The sequence below is a fragment of the Falco punctatus genome (genome assembly GCF_963210335.1).
Source record: "Falco punctatus genome assembly, contig: scaffold_35, whole genome shotgun sequence".
NCBI lineage: Eukaryota > Metazoa > Chordata > Aves > Falconiformes > Falconidae > Falco > Falco punctatus.
Genome location: NW_027660155.1, coordinates 472970 through 491467, shown reverse-complemented (window position 1 = coordinate 491467; position 18498 = coordinate 472970). Strand labels below are relative to the sequence as shown.

The 18498-nt window shown below is 43.5% G+C and overlaps 2 long non-coding RNA genes across 2 annotated transcripts; both read right to left on the bottom strand.

The window, feature by feature from the left end:
- Positions 1 to 296: 296 nt before the first annotated feature.
- LOC308057764 lies at positions 297 to 1167 on the bottom strand. Its single transcript, XR_013925442.1, has 2 exons — positions 1114 to 1167; positions 297 to 631 (listed from the first exon to the last, which is right to left on the bottom strand). It is a non-coding gene; the product is annotated as an uncharacterized lncRNA (long non-coding RNA).
- Positions 1168 to 10616: 9449 nt separating this feature from the next.
- LOC308057757 lies at positions 10617 to 15741 on the bottom strand. The gene is made up of 3 exons (XR_013925440.1): positions 15662 to 15741; positions 13808 to 14073; positions 10617 to 11210 (listed from the first exon to the last, which is right to left on the bottom strand). It is a non-coding gene; the product is annotated as an uncharacterized lncRNA (long non-coding RNA).
- Positions 15742 to 18498: the final 2757 nt, after the last annotated feature.

The window sequence follows — 18498 nt, the reverse complement described above, 5'->3', positions numbered from 1 at the left end:
AATTAGGGAATGAGGTAAGTAAAAGGCACAGAGAAACAGAGACCTCTGAGTTCTGGAGAGTATATTTTGATGTACCCAATTTCTGGTTTTGTGGCTCAGAAAGAACAGAGCCCAGGTTTTGTCGCAGCAGTTATATGGCTGCAAAGGGAAGGCGAGAGCCAGCAACAGAACTCCTTCCTGGCACCTTCTGTGTAGGAGCAGCGGCCAGACGTTTTCGGTTTCGGAGCAGGGCTCCGTGGGAGTGACAAAGTGAGGGGACTGTTTTGTGGCCGAGAAGGAAAACCATGACACCACCATACAGGAAGCAATTCCATTTTAATAGTCTCCAAAGTGTCACGGTTCGAAAGGAAGAACAATAGGGTAAGAGCACGAATATGCAGCCAATACCGACAGAAGCAGCGTTGGTAAGCTTCTCAATATTGCTTTTTGGTATTTCACAGGGAAAAACATTGAGCCTAATATTTCTCATCTGTAGAGTTCTTGGGGGCTTTGGGGAGAAGGAAACTGACACTCTTACTAGGTTGTCTGAGAATCACAGTTTACGGTTACTCAATGTCTTCTGGTCTCACAGGATGAGGCAGAGGTATAATTGATTTCTTCTCTGTAACTCTGCAAAGAGCTTTCCTCGTACCTATGGCAAAAGAAAATAATGCTATTATGAAAGACAGTCATTGCACAAAGCCACGTTAAGTGACTTCTCTATTACGTTAAGATCATTTTTCAAGAAGATTTCCTAGAATATCTTGAGTTGCAAGTGACCCATAAGGATTCATCAAGTCCAACTCCATGCTCCTTGCGGGACTACCTGAAACTAAACCATATGACTAAAAACATCATCCAGATGCTCCCTAAGCTCTTGACAGGTTTGGTGCCCTGACTGAACGCCCTTTCAGTGGATAAGATTTTCCTAATGTCCAACCTGAACTTCCCCTGACGCAGCTTCATTCCGTTTCCTGCAATCAAGTTTCCTAACTGATGTACTCTTCAGTAGGAAAAGCTATCTAAAGCAGAATACAGAATCCCATTCATCAACGACTATCTGAACTTGTACAGGCCCAGGAACCCTCAACACAAGAACCTTTCCATTCAACTTAAGGCACAACAACCACTTACCGTAAGCATCTTCATCTGGCTCTCCACTGCTAGCAGAGTAGCGCTCCGATAGTGTCCGGTGCTGCGGGCATTCTGGGCGAGCGGGAGTCAGATTCAAATACTCATGGAGTTCAAGATCTGATCCGTTTATTGTACAAACCAGGTACACTTTTATAAGGCACTCTATAAGCGTGTGATAATATGATTGGCTATTTTACAAGCGTATAATAATATGATTGGTTAACAATTGTTTATTGGCAAGATTTCTGTTTCTACTTTTTCAGGCACGTAGGCTCTTTTCTGTTGTTTCCCAGCTCCTCTTATCGCGTCCTGCTGGCCCTGTTTTTGTGCAAGCACCTGCAATTTGTTCCTCCCTCTTCATTCCACTGTTCTGATCGTGCCCTTGTCTTATTTCTTCAGTATTTTTCCACTTGCTTCAAAGTTCAGTATAATCATTCAATACAGCAAAAGCCCCAACACCTCCCCCTTTCTTTTTAAATACAGCATTAATACAGCTTTGGAAACATTGTAAAAGACAAGGCACTAAAAGTAACAAAAGAATAACAAACAACAATATATTATGCAAAGCAGAAGCAAAAGCAATATTCATTAGGCCTATTCCTAAAAATAATGCCATTGTTCACATTTACAATAATGTTGTATTATATGAGATTCAAAACTTTTTCTGATAATGCGAACCCAGAAGATGAGTTCGTTTCGATGTTCTGCTAAAAATATCTGTCCGAAGGCTTCATAAGATTGTAAGGCCTCATTTATACCTGAAAAGTAGGGGCATGTGTCCCAGTAAGAAGGGAAAAACCGCCGGAACTGAAACGTAGGAAAACCTTCCGCCTATATGCTCCAACCCTTTTACAATATCCACAATATAGAGTAACTGTTGAATTACAAGAAGTAGCACATATAGGACAAGAATTTTCTGTTTCTATCGGTCCTTGCCCAAAAAGATCCTGCAACGCACGCACGATACGGTCACAGTGTAACAAAGACAATTCACCGGAGGGTAATTGACATTGTATCTCCCGAGGTGACTGCTGCAAGATGGGCAGAATAATGTATGTTAACTTATCTACAAGCCGCTTTTCTTCATTTGGTCGTGGCGGTTGGAATAACCTTTCTCGATGCTGTGCCCACTGAGCCCACTGATCCCTCCTGTTCATTTAGGAGTCAATCCTGTCGTAGTCACCCTGCTTTTTCTTTTCAGTGGGTCGGTTTTCAATCCACGGGCGAACCCATTTTGCCGGAATCCACTTGGTCACTGCCCCTGTGGAGATACATGCATAACCCCGACCCCACGTTAATAAATTATGAGGTCCTGACCAACAATTTGAGACAGGGTCAAATACCTGGACAGCTATGTCACGATTCGAAAAATCGTTGGGATTGTTAGAAAAGTGATAGAAAATCGGCTGTTCAGTACATTCCGTTCTGGGATTCAACCAGTTCAGTACATAGCATGCTTTTGCCACTATTACATGAGGACTCCTCTCCCCCTCTTTTCGAAAAACAGACAGGTAATGTTTCAATGATTGATGGGCACGTTCAATAATTGCCTGACCACCAGAATTATTCGGAATTCCGGTAACGTGCTTCACCTGCCATTGCAGCAAAAAGGTCTTTATTCTGGCACTAAGATATGCAGGGGCATTATCTGTTTTTACCATATCTGGGCGGCCCAGCACAGCCATGGCTGACGTCCAATGCTGAATACAGGCAACAGCATTGGTAGATTTATGAGCAGTCGCCCAAATAGCTTTCGAGCAGGTATCAATTGTGACATGGACATATTTAAGTACTCCAAATGGGGTGAATTCTGTAACATCAGTTTGCCAGATTTGTCGAGGTTGTAACCCTCTAGGATTTGTACCTTCCTGTTGAAGAGGTGTTAACCTGGCACAATCAGGACAGGCCGCTATGACAGTCCTAGCGTCTTGACGACACAGACCAAACTGTTTTTGGAGAGACTGGGCAGATTGGTGAAAAAAGGCATGTGACTCTGTTGCTTGTTTTAGAGGAGAATTTTGTAATACTGGGGATGCCACCTGAGTGTCTATATAAGCATTACCTTCTGATAAGACACCAGGTAAATCCAGATGACTTCTGATATGCGTGATCCACCAAGGAAATTGTCTAAAATTTATTTCATTCCACATCTGAATAACTAGGGCCATAAGTCTGTCATTCGTAAAAGACCCTAAAAGGGAACGCGAAAGACGCGAAACTATTCCAACAACATATTTAGAATCACTCACAACATTAAGAGGGACATTGCGAAATTCCTGAAACACCATTAACACTGCTCTTAATTCCAAAACTTGAACTGAACCTTCCATTTGTTCTATATGAGAAATCCAATTGTTCCTGTCATCCCTATAGGCATAGCCACACTTTTGAGTTTTGCTACTAGCGTCGGTAAAAACTGTAAGTGCATTTTTTATAGGATTTTGTTGCTGTAAAGATTTTTCCTCCAATACTAAGGAAGTTTTAAATAAGGGATGATTGGGATAATGATTATCTAATTGAATACCTAGGGTTGCCACTGCAAAACACTCAGAAATCTGAATCCACCAGTCAGCCAAGGACAAATTTTTCACAGGTAAAATAATTTTTTCAGGGTCGCAGCCTGCTAGAGTACGCAAACGTTCTCGTGCCTTCAGCAATAACTGTCCTACTGCATCCACTCTAGTAGTAACTGTGGCTTTTAAGGTGTTACTGTGGAAAACCCATTCTAACAGAATCATAGATCGATCAACGGGCAATTGTGCTATTATAGCCACAATTTCTGTGTCTCGGTTATACACGAGTAGGGTAAATGGACAATTCAATAGTCGCCTGTCCACTCCAACATTTTGAATTTTCTGTGTAATTTTCTCTAGGGCTTTTTCAGCTTCAGGTGAAAGAGATCTGGGATCAGCGGGTGACGAGCCACCCTTCAATAATGCCAATAAAGGAGCCAAATCCATATTGGTAATTCCACAGAAAGTTCTTAACCATTGAATGTCTCCGACTAGTTTCTGGACATCGTTGACGTTTTTTATATTTGGGACACTAATAATTTTTTGTGGCTGGATTCTTGTTTCTGAGATGCGCAGACCAAGATAATTCCAGGGCGCTAGTTTTTGTACCTTTTCTTTTGCTATAACCAATCCAAAGGTCTGCAGACTCTGTATAAGTTCCTGTTCTTTTTCAGGGGCTAGTGTGTGAGGGCTGGCTATTAAGAGATCATCCATATAATGATAGGTAATAAGGTTAGGATTATTCTCTCTCCAAGATTGTAGAGCTAAATCCACAAACCACTGACATATTGTTGGGGAGTTTTTCATACCCTGAGGTAGTACTACCCACTCATACCTTTTTGCTGGAGCGGCACGGTTTATAGCTGGTACTGTAAATGCAAATTTTTCACAATCATCCTCATGCAGAGGAATAGTGAAAAAACAATCTTTTAAATCAATAATTAATAGGTCCCAATTTTGTGGTAACATAGTGGGAGAAGGCAGTCCAGGCTGAAGGGCACCCATGTCAACCATTTTTTCATTTATTGCTCTTAAATCATGTAATAATCTCCATTTTCCTGATTTCTTTTGAATTGTAAAAATGGGTGTATTCCATGGGCTAACAGAAGGTCTGATGTGGCCTAAATCCAATTGTTCTTGGACTAATTCTTGAATGTGTTGCAGCTTCTCTTGAGGTAAGGGCCATTGATCAACCCATACAGGAGTTTCTGATTTCCATTTTAATTTTAAGGTTGGGCGAGAGCTGCTATCAATGGCCCCAATCAAAAATCTGTAGAGATTCTCATTCCCCATTGGGAAAGTACATCTCTACCTAACAAGGACAAGGATGTGTGTAGGACATAAGGTTTTACCCATGCTTGATGTCCTTCTTGATCCATGAAAAGAATGAAGTTTTTACTGACCTGTGTCAGACGACTTCCCCCAATGCCTGAAATGGTTGAACCCGCACTATCTAATTCCCACATGGTAGGCCAAACTGAAAAAGAAAGAACAGTAACATCAGCACCAGTATCAATCATCATTGAAACATTAGGAAGATTTAGACCTTGTGGACCAGATATCTTAACATTACATTTTGGCCGCTTGGCACCAATAAGTTGACAAAAGGCAATGTTAGGCATACCCGTTGAGCCAAATGCACCTTGACCCCTGTCCTTTTCTCCTTTTTGAGGGACAGTAGCTTGGAATGGAATGAGCTGTGCAATAGTGCTTCCTGCTGGAATATGAACAGGTGGAGAAAAAACTTTTACCATAATTCCAATAGGTCCGGTATAATCGGCATCAATACAACCAGGAAGAACAAAAATCCCCTTTTTTGACGCAGAAGAGCGTCCTATAAGGAGTGCAGATAAACCATAACCCAAAGGACCACTAACTGTAGAAGGAAGTACATGTACCTTTTCATCAGTGATATTTACAGGTTCTGCCACGGCCAAATCGACTCCTGCACTTCCTCTGGTGGCTGAATACAGCTCGCCGAGGCAGCCATGAATTTTGTTGGGTTCTGGGGATATTTCTTGGCCGCGTCCCTCAGAACGTGGCTGTCCCTGTTTCCCGGAACAAAGAGGGGTGTACCATCTTTTCTAAATTTTGAGCGACAATCGGCCGCTTTATGACCAAATTTTTGACAACGCAAACAATTTCCATTCAACAGAGACTTTCCTCCTAGATTCTTTTTGCAGTCACGTTTAAAGTGACCTTCCTGTCCACATTGATAACGTTTTGGCTTAGGACCCTGGTCCCCTCGGCCTTGTACCTTGTTGTTGTTTAGAGCTACTGCTAGAGCATTGGCATGTATTTTTGCCTTTTCCTCTTCCTCAACCAAAGGAGCCCTTGCGCATGCCTCTATCATTTGAGCGATGGATGCCCCAGGGGGTAAGGATGCTATAAGTTGCTTACAAGGGACATTTGCATTTTGTACAGCGATCTCTTTAGTCAACATAATCTTGAGATCTGGAGTGACGTTAGGAGCATTATCAATGGCGTCTCTTAACCTGTCAACAAAACTAAAAAAAGATTCATTAGGTTTCTGCAAGATTTTGGTATATGGTAAGGTTGGTGTATGCAATTGAGGTAACGCCAAGAAAGCTGCTAACCCAGCTTGTTTCGATTGTTGTAACACCCTGGTATGTAACGCTGCTTGTGCAGGTCCATCACGATAAGGACCTGTACCCATTAAGGCATCTAACGGCGCTACTCGTAAGGGATCTCCTTGTGGCAATTGAATGTTTTCTATAAGTTTCACCTCTAGATACTCCTGCCACTTTGCTAACCAAAGCATGAATGTTGTTGGAGACAGGATAAGCTCCATAACTGCTCTTAGGTCGGCCGGCACCAACTCAGTATACTTAATTAAGGCTGTTACTTGATTTCTCACTAATTTATTATTATGGCCATACTGCATTATGGCTTTTTGAATGCCCTGCACCAATTTCCAATCCAGGGGTTCCCATGTCGGCTGACCCTGTCGCAACACTACAGGAGCAGCTAATGGGGTAAACGAAAAATCCCCTTCTATGGTACAATTCTCTACCAGGCCCCTGTATCGCCTTCGAGGGTCAAAATTAGGGTCTATAGGTACCACGCACGCATCTTGTTCAATTTTATCCCCCAGAGCCTCTAACCCCTCAATTATAGCCTTATGGGCACTTTTATACGCCTTTTTAACATCTTTCTTTTTAGAGTCCTTGTCGAGCCTCTCCATATGATGTAGTAGGTCGGACATCTTCTTTTCCTGCTGTCGCAGCTCTCTCCGTAGTGCCGAATAAGGCGTCGGTGCTGCCTCTTCATCACTACTGCAAAGACTGCCACTTTCGGGAGGTAAAGGAGGCAGATTGCCAAACAGTTCAGGCTCAGTCTCCATTTCCTCCCCTGGTGGAGCTGTGGGCTGTGTTATTCCCATCCCAGCAGTCTTACATCCAGTACTCGTAACTGCTGGTATTAATGTCTGTCTGCCGCTTGCCGTTTGTTCCTTTTCAGGACACCAGGGTGGCAATTCATCATCTAATCCCCACGCTATTCGTTCAGCAGTAGTCATTACTGGATAAGCTTTAGATGTATGATCGGGGGGGTTTTTGCACGGAGGCTGCCCCTCTGGCTCTTCCTCCGGCTGAGCGGTAGGATCGCCGGGAGACCGCACTGCAGCTTTAACAGCTGCAGCGACTTGTGCCTCGCCGTGTAACTGCGCGACCATACCCCGTACAGCCCGATACGTGCGAGCCAAAGTCTTTACCCCCTTAGTCCCGACTTGCACAGATTCCCATATGTCCTCTCCCACTTTCTTCCATGTTTCAGTACTATATACATCTTGCGTAGAAGCAAGGAAACCACGGCGGCGACTCCAACATAGCAGATCAATTACTGCCTGCCGTGAGACTGGCGTTTCAGTTTTCTCTGCCAGTTTCATCAAACTGTCTACGATTGCTTTTTCCACCACTGATGCAGTGATTCCCATCCTGCATAAATTTCCTGACTCACCGGTCAGCCGTGCACGTTCCGCCTTTCTTCGGGCGCCCAGCTCTCTCTCCGCTGGCAGCAGGATCCTCGCCGGCTCCGCAGCTTGTAACACGATCCTTAATGAATCCTCCTGACTTTTCGACCGATCCACACGTCGGGGTCACCAGATGCTGCGGGCATTCTGGGCGAGCGGGAGTCAGATTCAAATACTCATGGAGTTCAAGATCTGATCCGTTTATTGTACAAACCAGGTACACTTTTATAAGGCACTCTATAAGCGTGTGATAATATGATTGGCTATCTTACAAGCGTATAATAATATGATTGGTTAACAATTGTTTATTGGCAAGATTTCTGTTTCTGCTCATTCTGGCACGTAGGCTCTTTTCTGCCGTTTCCCAGCTCCTCTTATCGCGTCCTGCTGGCCCTGTTTTTGTGCAAGCACCTGCAATTTGTTCCTCCCTCTTCATTCCACTGTTCTGATTGTGCCCTCGTCTTATTTCTTCAGTATTTTTCCACTTGCTTCAAAGTTCAGTATAATCATTCAATACAGCAAAAGCCCCAACAGTCTGGTACACACGGTAGCCGAGCTGCTTATACATATTTACTGCAACCCGATTTGATACTCTCACAAAGAGATCGACGAAAAATCCACCCTTTCTTTGGAAACATAAAACCAAAGAAAAACCACAGTAAGGAACAGCAGGTGAATGTATTGCTAAATAACCCATAACTTGTAATCTGACCAAGAGCAGGTCTGACGATGTCATATGCTAATCAAACACCTTTCACACTGCAGTAACAGATGCACTCCTTTCCCAAGGGACAAATCCGGTATAAGTTCAGATTTTATTCTATTTTTGTCATATAACCATTCTTTTATACCAGCCTGTAGGTTCAAAGTTATGAACAGAAAGAACAGGGCAAGCTAAGCACTCGCACAGGTCTCATACACATAAGAAATCTTTCATTTTAAAAAAAAATAATCTAAAAATCCACATTTTCAATTGCATTGGCTTAGGGACTGCCTCCTTCAATGTGTGTGGCAGGGGGCAGTGGCAGAACGGGTCACAAAGTTCAGTCACCTAACACAAGGCAGCCCTTCTCCTCACAAGGCAGATTCCTCAGTGTGCAATTTTCCCATTTTACCGATTACAATGGGGTTGCCCTACCACCATGAGTTCAGGACATTTCCCTGTGGGTTCATTTGATGCTCAATTAAATCTTCAGCAAGTACAAGCAGCCAAGCATAACAAAAAGTAAGCTAAGGTACTGTCTGCCATACAGAATTGGTTCCAAGGCTGCCTGCAGGAACTGCAAAAATCTCACGATCACTGAACAAGCACGCTGGAGACCCTACGGGAAAGTGTTGACCCTCCATGAAACTCTCTTGCTGTCAAGACAAGGACCTTTTTCTATACAGTATCTCTATTAGAATTCAGGCTACACCCTACTCATTCTGGCAAGTTAGCTTTCATAGAAACCCTGAGATCTTACACCGCCACATGACAGTTTTAGTCTTGTTCTCTAATTACAGGGAATCCTCAGCGAATCAGAACACTACTTAAAGCAAAATTCCGGGTCTCTTTCATGCAAGTCAAATACCTAAGCCATGTCAGTTGAGAGGTTACTTTTAGAAGATTAAAGATAAGCATGGTACTCACACTTCTGAAATTTCTCCCAGTAGTTCCATCAATTTAGCAGCCAAACCCAGCTGTTGAAATTCCGGTGCGACAGAGAGAGCAGTAACATGTCCGTGCCACTCTTCCCCAGCCCCAAAGCCTTCCGCTTTACCCAGTACTGCGAACGTACAGAGCATCAGAGCAGTAAGGAGCACCTTGGGAATAATGCACCACACGCAGCCACACGACTTTACAAAAAACCAAGCAGTCTACAAACAAACATTGCGATGATTGTGGTAAAGGCTTAAGCAGCGATTCTATGCTATTACTCAGTGATTCAGCAGCCACTAAGTTTCATTTTGATGCAGTATTACAGTTTTTTCTTTGTTAGTGTAAATAAATAAATGGATCTCCACAAATTCATTGTTTGAGGCGTGACTTCCAAATGCAAGTTTTAAGCAATTCTCTTGAGTCTTTAACTGAGCGGAATTCACGACTGAAGGAACGGAGGGCTAGAAGCCCAAAACTCACTCACCATCCCAGCAATTACTGAAGACTTTTTTTGACTATGGGGCAATAGAGCTTGGGACGCTTTGCCAATGTGGCAAGAGAAAGCAAAGGCCCTGGAAACACTGGACGTTTAAGGAAAAATAAAAAATAAAAGCAGGGATGGGTGTGTGTTCTTCATAGTTCCTCTCCTTTCTACACAGAGCCAAGCTACTGTTAGCTCGTTAATGAATATGCAGACTTCCACAGGGCACTGCTAAATAAGCAACTGATGTGGTGGGTACAGAGAAACCTTCCGTACAGCAAACGCTTTAAGCTTTACTGTTAAACACTTCATTTCCTGGGTCCCTACAAAGACTCCCATTCTGTGCCCACCTTCTCAAACCCCCCAAAAGAAGGGGAATAAAAACAACTGGAAGGAGAAAATACATATATATATATACACACACACGTAAAAACACGGCGAATCTCTGTAATTAAAAAAATTAGGAAAGGATGCAATCATCCAAGTAATGAGGAGTTAACTGATGCGCTGCATCGGACAGTCTTGTCAAACTCATGCTGGTGAAACTAAGCTCATACCAGTTGGTTTACTGAAACACTTGTCATTTTGATTCAAGTATATGTATGCTAAGACATTCGGCTATAGAGTGAGTGCAAGAAAATACATTTTTGCACACTACAGCAAGAGACCTGCAAAGGGCCACGGTATAATATGCTTCAAAAGAGTCTGTGGTACAAGAAATTCAGCCTCATGGGCTGCTGGCTCAAACACACTGGTGGAACACTGTATAACTGGCCATACGCACGGTTTACACGGAGTGTTGTATGCAATGCACATGTTTAACTAGGTATTTATGGTTTAAGACCTTTTTTAGCTCCTAAGGCAGGCAGCCAGCAAAGATGTTTTCAAGAGTTAACAAGAAACAGAAATTAAAGGAGTTGCTGGTTTTAAGAAGCTGACTCATCATTGTTTTGAAAAATGGCACCATATGGATCACTGTTAATGCGCTTGTAGACAAAGCGAAAGACCTTGGGTTGCGGGCAGCTGTGCAGCTCTGTCTTAATCTTCTGAGGGTAGGTATCTTCTGTCAGTTGCTGCCAGGTGTCATCAACAAAAAGAAACAGGCTATAGTCTTCTGGATTCTCCACTCTAAACTTTTCAGCACAAAGCTGACATACATCTGCGGTAGTGATGTAGGGTCTTACTAGTAAGGTCTTTCCTGTACACGCACTGTTAACTTCCTGGAATGCAACACGAAGGTAGTTCTGTAGAATGAGAAAACAGACATCAGAAACAAAACCTCCAAACCTCATCCTCTGAAAACAGGAAGCTCAGCAACAAACAGCAATCCTCTCTATGTTCTAGTTGTGAAACGCACACCAGTGATTCCTGTACATTACAGCCACCTTGTGAATTGACGTTGGTGATAAGACTGTGGCAGGCATAACAAATTCATAAGTTGACATCCTCCTTTCCTTGGCTCACATTCTAACCCTGCAATTACAAACGAACAGATAGCAGTCTTAAAGCCCCATTGAAAACATCAGTGGTTTTAACGGGACTGGGTGTTTGGCCTTACTAGGAAACTAAATGCTGTGAAGCAAAATAAACATCAGAGGCTGTAGGACAAGGCCTCAAGAACAAGAGTCCAAGTACTGTTAGCCTGATGCATAGAGACTTGTAGGGCACAAGCCCTGGGAACCAAGGAACAAGCTAACTGCAGACCCCTGAGCCGCTACAGCTGAGGAGGCAGCAAGACGGACAGAGAAACAAGTAGCCGGATAAGGGAACGGATGGCGCCGATATGTAACTTTGTTAATCAAGAAAGCCGCCTAGAAAGAAACTCCCTAACTTTGGAATAGAAATTGTTGCTATGATAAGGTAAACTTCCTATTGTTTAAACGGTGTGTCTTAAATGTCAACCAATTGGTGTGTAATATGTAGAAGGTAGAAACGTATATAATTGTAAGAAAATCACTAATAAACTGACATCTTGCTTGCATCAAGCTGTGTCCCGTCTCCTCATTCGCCACAAATTGGTGACCCTGACATGATCCAGTGAAGGATCCGACGTGGAGGGGCTCTTGAATCGCCTGAGCGACTTGCAGCAAATCCCACAGAACTCTGAATGAACCGCTGAAGTGGGAGCCGGCCGGCCTGAAATCCCTCCGGAGTTGAGAGGTGAGCTGTGGGAAATGCGTAATGGCGAATCAGGCTTCGTCCCCAGAAAGAGACGTTTATGAGCTTATGAAAAGTCTCCCTAACAAACATGAGAAAAGTATTTCTGGGCATGACCTTAAAGCAATGCTCAAGTGGGTGCAAGTAGATATGCCCGCAGTGACTGCATCTACAATTTTTGCATGGGAACTTCAGAACAACACAGGGGTGAAATTGTGGGATTCTGTGACAAAAGGCAATACTGAGTCCCACCGTCTGCTCTCTTCATGGAGAGTTATTTTTGAAACTATGAAAGCACAAGAAGAAAAGGCAGAGGAAGGAGAGGAAGAGGAGTCGCATGCTCTTTACCAGCCTCTAAGTCACAGTGCTCTAAACCCCTGGGTGTGAATGCAGTTGAGTATCCGTCAGAGGAAGATCCCTTTGACCCAGGACTGGCAGACCCTGAAAAAGGACCTGATTTATACTCTCCTGATCCACGCGATCTGTGGGCAAAAATAAAGAAACAAGCTTTAAGGGAGGTGGATTTAGAAATGGCTAAGACTATAGTTGCTCCGGTCTTGTACACTCAGGGTCGGGCAGGGGGACCACCTCTTTCTTTTTCGGTTGTTAGGGAACTGCGCCGCAAGAGGCAGCATGCCCAAGAGATGATGCTGCAACTGCTGGTCAATACTATTGAAGAGAAGCTTCACACAATATGTTCATCATAAGGAAAAAGAAAAAAACCCAACCCTCTGCCAGCAACACACAAGGGTGTTGATCCACAGGTTGCTGCACGATAAACCATTCACACTCTTTATGCTGCAGCATGCAAAAGGCAATCCATTTTCATGCAGGACATTTTCATCACATTAACCGATGGCAACTTAGTGTCTGAGCCTGATGTAACCAAATTTCATCTAACAGGCTTAGAGGGAGGCAGAAAGAAAATTTACTCTGCAACATTAAAGTAAAACCGTATGATCACGAGGCAAAAGCTGGATCTTTTTTCTCTGCTGAAATTCACACATGTGCACAACTGATAACATAGATTAATTCTAAACAAGTCCTACAAGCAAACGCAGTTCTACCTTTCAAAAAGTATTTAAAAAGTAAAATAAAAAGCAACTGGAAAAAAACACACCCAACCACAAAACACTTTTGGACACATGAGCAAAGCAGCCTGCCATCACGTGCTTTTTTGCAAAAAACTAACTGCAATTAGAAACTAAAAGCAGTAAAATGAAAGGAGATGGGAAAAATGACAGTAAGAAAGACCTGTTTATTTACTGAGCTGATACTTACGTTTGTACGCTGAATAAATTAAGCATGCTAAATCACAATAGCAAAAATTCACGTTTCCTAAGAACAAGCTGTTAAAAGCTAAGACTGAGAAGAATGCTCATATGACTTCAGTTCCAAAGAGCACTCTGGGTTTTTAATAAACTTTTGATAGCTTGCAGACTGAAACACTGGAACTTTGCAACAGCTTTTAAACCATTAGGACTGAGCAGAACTAATCCATTTTTGTTAGCCGGTGTGAAGAAAAAAATAAATAAAAAAAATCAAATCAGCTCTAAATAAGGCAAAGCACACTACAGTTTCAATTTCTAACGTAGCTAACACACAGAAGACCTGTTTTTCGATGCTTCTAGATGGACAGGATTGCTTCAAGGAGAGGCTGAGGTTTGTGCAAATGCCTGTAACTCATATAGTAAGTATCAAAATTCTTTATGCAGTATCAGCAAGTTGTATTTCATCATCATCAAAATACCGGATTTTTTGCTTTTCCATCCTTTTGAGGGAGGGAGGATGAAGGCCTTTCCAGGACCCAAAAGCTGGTGGTAAGGCTGTGAGACAGCACCACAGACATGTAGTGACCACATCCTGGTTCAATGTGGGAAAGATGAGTTGAGCTGAAGCTGTGTTACACATACCTTGTAGGGAAGGTGCTTCATGTCAGGACTGCAGATGTGGAGAAGGGAGATGGAAAACTGGCATTCTGGGCAGGCAGCAAAGTGCTTGAATTTGTGCCAAGCATAGCCTGGAAGCGGAGCGACCTTACTGATTTGAGGCTCTCTTTCAAAGAGTCAAAGGAGCAGCCCTGGACACAGCTGGTGCCAGCTCTTCCTGTGCTCCCCTGCATCTTCCAGCATCCAGCACGGCGTCCAGCTGTACAGGTAGCTTGGCTGAAGTTCAGTTGCTGAGGAAGAGAAGGTGAAACTGAATACAAGATCCTGCTGAAAAAAATCTTCTGTCATTTAGTCATCCAGCAGAAATACAAAGTTGATTAATTTTCCTATTAAGCGTAATATTTTGCTAGAAAGAACAAAGACTCAAGGTACTTGAATGTGACACCTAACTACAGGTAAGCAGAATATAAAATGGATCCCAGTAAGATGTACTAGCTTTGTGCACTTGCCACTGTGGATAACTGGCTAGCTGAAAAGGGTCACATAGCCATAGTCCAGCTGGCTGGACAAAAATGCACATGGCTCTCAGCTTATCTGAAGTAAAGCAAAATACACTGTCTTTGGCTGTTCTTGTTACACAATAACAGGAAGATTTCGGTGGGAAAAGAATGTTGCAGGTGGGAACAGGTAACTACAGAAGAGAAACTAGGGGCGGGCTTGGTATTTAGGCAACTAACCAATAATGAGCTTAACTTTTGTAATATGTATGAGCTAATTATAACAAGGCATAAAAGGTGACTGTAAGAGACAATAAACGAAGTCTGCTGATCACTCATATTGAGTGACTGTGTCTTCCCTCTGTCGCGACATGCCACAGTTTGGAATTTCTGTTTGTCAGTTCTCCTCTTCCTAAGAGAGGCATATTGTGGGAGACTGCTGCTTTTCCCAGCTCCTTCCTGTTCAGTGATGTGCTGTGGTTGTTTGCATGGACACTGATAAAGCAGAAGGAGCCGCAAGTGAAAGGTTTAATTACTTCCTGTTGACCCCATACCTTCATTTATCAAGCTCTTAGCTACATCATAACTCATTGACGGTTGTTGTTAGCCTCTCCAGCAGCTTTGCACTGTGGTATGGGCTGTAAACAACCAGACACAAAGGAGTAAATCCTTTCTTCTCGATTCCAACATCCTCCTTGCTTCAGTTCGCAAACTGATGCATCTGGACAGACAGCAGCACGCCTATCTACGTAACAATCTTTTCCTATATGAAAGGCATGCAGACTTGGTTTTAAAAGATAAAGTAATCCCGACTGTTTTGTTATTCTTCAGTTGGAGTTACTGCCCTACTCTGAAAGAGCAGTAAGAAATGGGAGGGGGGAGAAAAAAACCCCACAAAACAAACTACAAACATGAAGACATCCACAATACAGAACTCTACTCCTTGCTTAAACTTTCAAATTGTAGGCAAGCTTTTCTGCCAAGTCTCCTCTCTATTACCCACGGTAAGCCACCAATCGCTACTGGGGAGTTGTGATGATTTATACCACTGGAAATCTGGGTTTGTTCTTTTTAACAGCAAAGCGTACAAAGAAGCTGAATCGAAAATACAATTTGGTCTGTCCTCGCTCTGCACGACTTAAATACAAAGGACAGTGGGAAAGCTCCATTATTTAGTGTTTCCTTTATACCATCATAACCACACTCTGTTATGAAGTGGAAAGACTTTGAAACAGAGGCAAATTTGCCAGCCATCTTCTCAGCACTGCTTCACACCACTTGTGGCCCCAAGGAAATCATTATGAATCGTACTTCTCAAATGGAGATTTCCAACAAAACAACCATCCCCTGGGCTTTTTTTCTCTTCAGCCTAAAGCTCTACCTGAAAATCATCAACTGAAGGCATTGTTCTGTTAGTTGTCCTCCTCTTGTGCCATTGCCGGAGAGTATCTCTAGCTTCTGGGCAGCCTGGTCTTCCTGGAAGTTCTTGATCAGCAAAAGTGCTCCATAAGCATATGCCAAGGAATATCCTCCTGTGAAGGACAGCAGGGGAAGAACAATTCAGAGTGGTCGCAAACACCATGCCAGTTCCAACGGGTCACAGGCAAAAGTACAAACGATTTCTGTTTTTTTTTTTTTTAATAAACAGACGCACACATACACGAAAGTCACTGCATTCTATGGCCAAAATATTTATACGTAAAGAAAAACAGCTTACTTGCCTGCAAAATACTGGACAGTGTGTTCTCAGCTGCTAAGAGCCGTGCAGTGGTTGCCTGGGCTCCATATTATCAAAGTGGTGTAACAGTATCCATCTCTGGGTCCGCTAGCGCTGGGGGTGGCCGGTTATTTAAATGACCAGTGTCGCTCCTTTACTCCTGAGTGTTTTTACAAAGGTGGAACATGAGTTTTCTTCTAAACAGTTTCCAAACAGCGATTTTTTTTCTTCCTGAGCTTCAAGTGGGGATCAAACAAACACAGCTGTTTAAATGACATAAAAGACCATCTACCACTGTTCAGGAACTTAAAAGTGACCCCCTTAGTGGCAACAAAGCAATGACCGAGCGTGTGATTTGTACCTGGAAGCATCCCAAAGGTTTTGCTTTTGTTTTTAAAAGGCAGGCTGTGTTTGTTCACCTATGTCCAACACTACATCCAACTAGTTCAGGAGGCAGCGTGTACAGCTCTCCAGACTTCACCTTTATTACATGAGTGGAGAACAAAGTACAGCCACAACAGAGTTGCCGATGTACAAAAGGAGCTGCAGGCCACAAAGGAAAAGGACTCTCAGCAGGAGGCAACAGTCCTCAGCAACCAGGAGAAACAGAAGACAGGCTATCATATATTTCTCTTGCTCTTTAAGTAAACTATTTGAGTGGGAGCGTTCAATTAAGAGGCAGCGCGGTCTATTTGTGGAGTCATTCAGAGATGCAGTCTATGCTCACAGTAGTGCTTTCTGTATTACCGACAGCATCCTCTCGCTTTCAGCTCTGTGACGAGTTCAATACGTGGAAGACACGCAAGACCCAGCAGACAAACTGGAAAATACATTTACATTTGAACCGCACAACCCCAAAGCACTAAACAATTTTTCCTGCACCGTACAGTTTAACTAGTGCACAGACAGGGCCAGCCAATAGATGAATGACTTTTGCTACATTAAAAACGACACGACTTAACAGCCCAGTAAATATTTCTGCCTTTCAAGCGTGTTAATGATCTCCAGCTTCACATCTCAAGTATTTTCTGTCCTAAGATTCCTGAACAATGCACCCTGCACACAAAGCAGGGAACAGACTAGTACTGAACCGGAGGAAACCCGACACAGTTCTGTCATGCATATCGGCATGTAAAAGGATACAGCAATTTCAGCAACCCAAGAGACAGCAGAAATGGGACGTATACACATATACTTAACTCACAGCTGAGCTTGGTCACAAGAACCTTTGAAACTTCCTCATAAACTGATAGATTCTGGGGCCTACCAAGGGCTGGCAGAATACCTCTTTGTTAAAACCACCACCGTGAAAACAAAGGAGGGAGATTTCCTTGCCTCTAGCAGACTTCAGCCATTGTTCAAGAGTGCCTTAAGAAACATATTCCTAGGCCTCATAAAAATACTCTGTGAGAAGCAAGTATCGGGCATAAACCAGGATCATTAAGGGGGGCAACATTCTCAAAAGCACTCTCCCCAGAGGGGCAGAGAATTCCCCCAAAGATTTTACAAAGCACCTAACCCGGGTCCCATTCCAGGTCTCACAACTCAATTGAATGCTGCAGACCCAGACATACTCTCGGGACATTTTCAGGCACAGAAGGATAACCACAGTTGGCACCCGCACAGCCTATGTTTGCTTGCTAAGTCAGGACGCCTCCTCCTTCTTGGCAGAAAACAACATACTCCCTCCTAAGACGTCGGTAGATTCCCAGGTCACTTGGGGCTGTAACTCTGCAAGCTAACCAGCCTTCTCTTATTTTAAGGTGGAAATAATTACGAGGTTCTCTTGTTACACTACCGCCATCACCGACTACATGACTCCGTCAAAAGGGTTTCTACTCAAACGAGGTGAGGAAGAATCCCCCTTCCCCAGCCCTCCACTCAGTTCTAATAGCAGTTGATTACCTTCTCCATGCAGCAAAGATGGGTCCAGCAATTCCACCATGTATTCAGTTTCAGTATCCAGCTCCAGCGTATCACCCTGGGCCAGCACATATGCCAACACAGGCAAGAAGTCGTCAGCTCCAAACAGCCTCCCTGGGTCAAAGAGAACACAGGCAGCGATAGACAAATCACGCCCTTTTACCAGTTTCGGTGTTTGAAAGGAAAGTGTTATTTTGCTGCCTTTACTGACCGGGTTTGTATTACTCTAGAGCCTCTCGTTACGGATGTGCAGCAAAGAGAACATCATCGGACACTTGGTGGGCAGCGTCCAGCTTCATCTTGTACTTCTAACGAGCACAAACTGGATGACGCAGACCTTGAAGCACGCAAGGGAATTTAAAGACTGGGCTCACCTTGGTGTCAGCTCAACCGGTGAACTCACAAGAGGTAGCCATGCCAGTCTGGCCTGACCTCCACCCGCACTTCTGTCAGTGGCTAAAAGAAAATCAATGGGCATTTTCTTTATACGTGCACGGACGACGTCCCCTTTCTGGAAGGATCCAGCCACAAGTATCAGTTCCTGAGTCCGAAACCCAGCAGAGAAGCCTGTATATAAA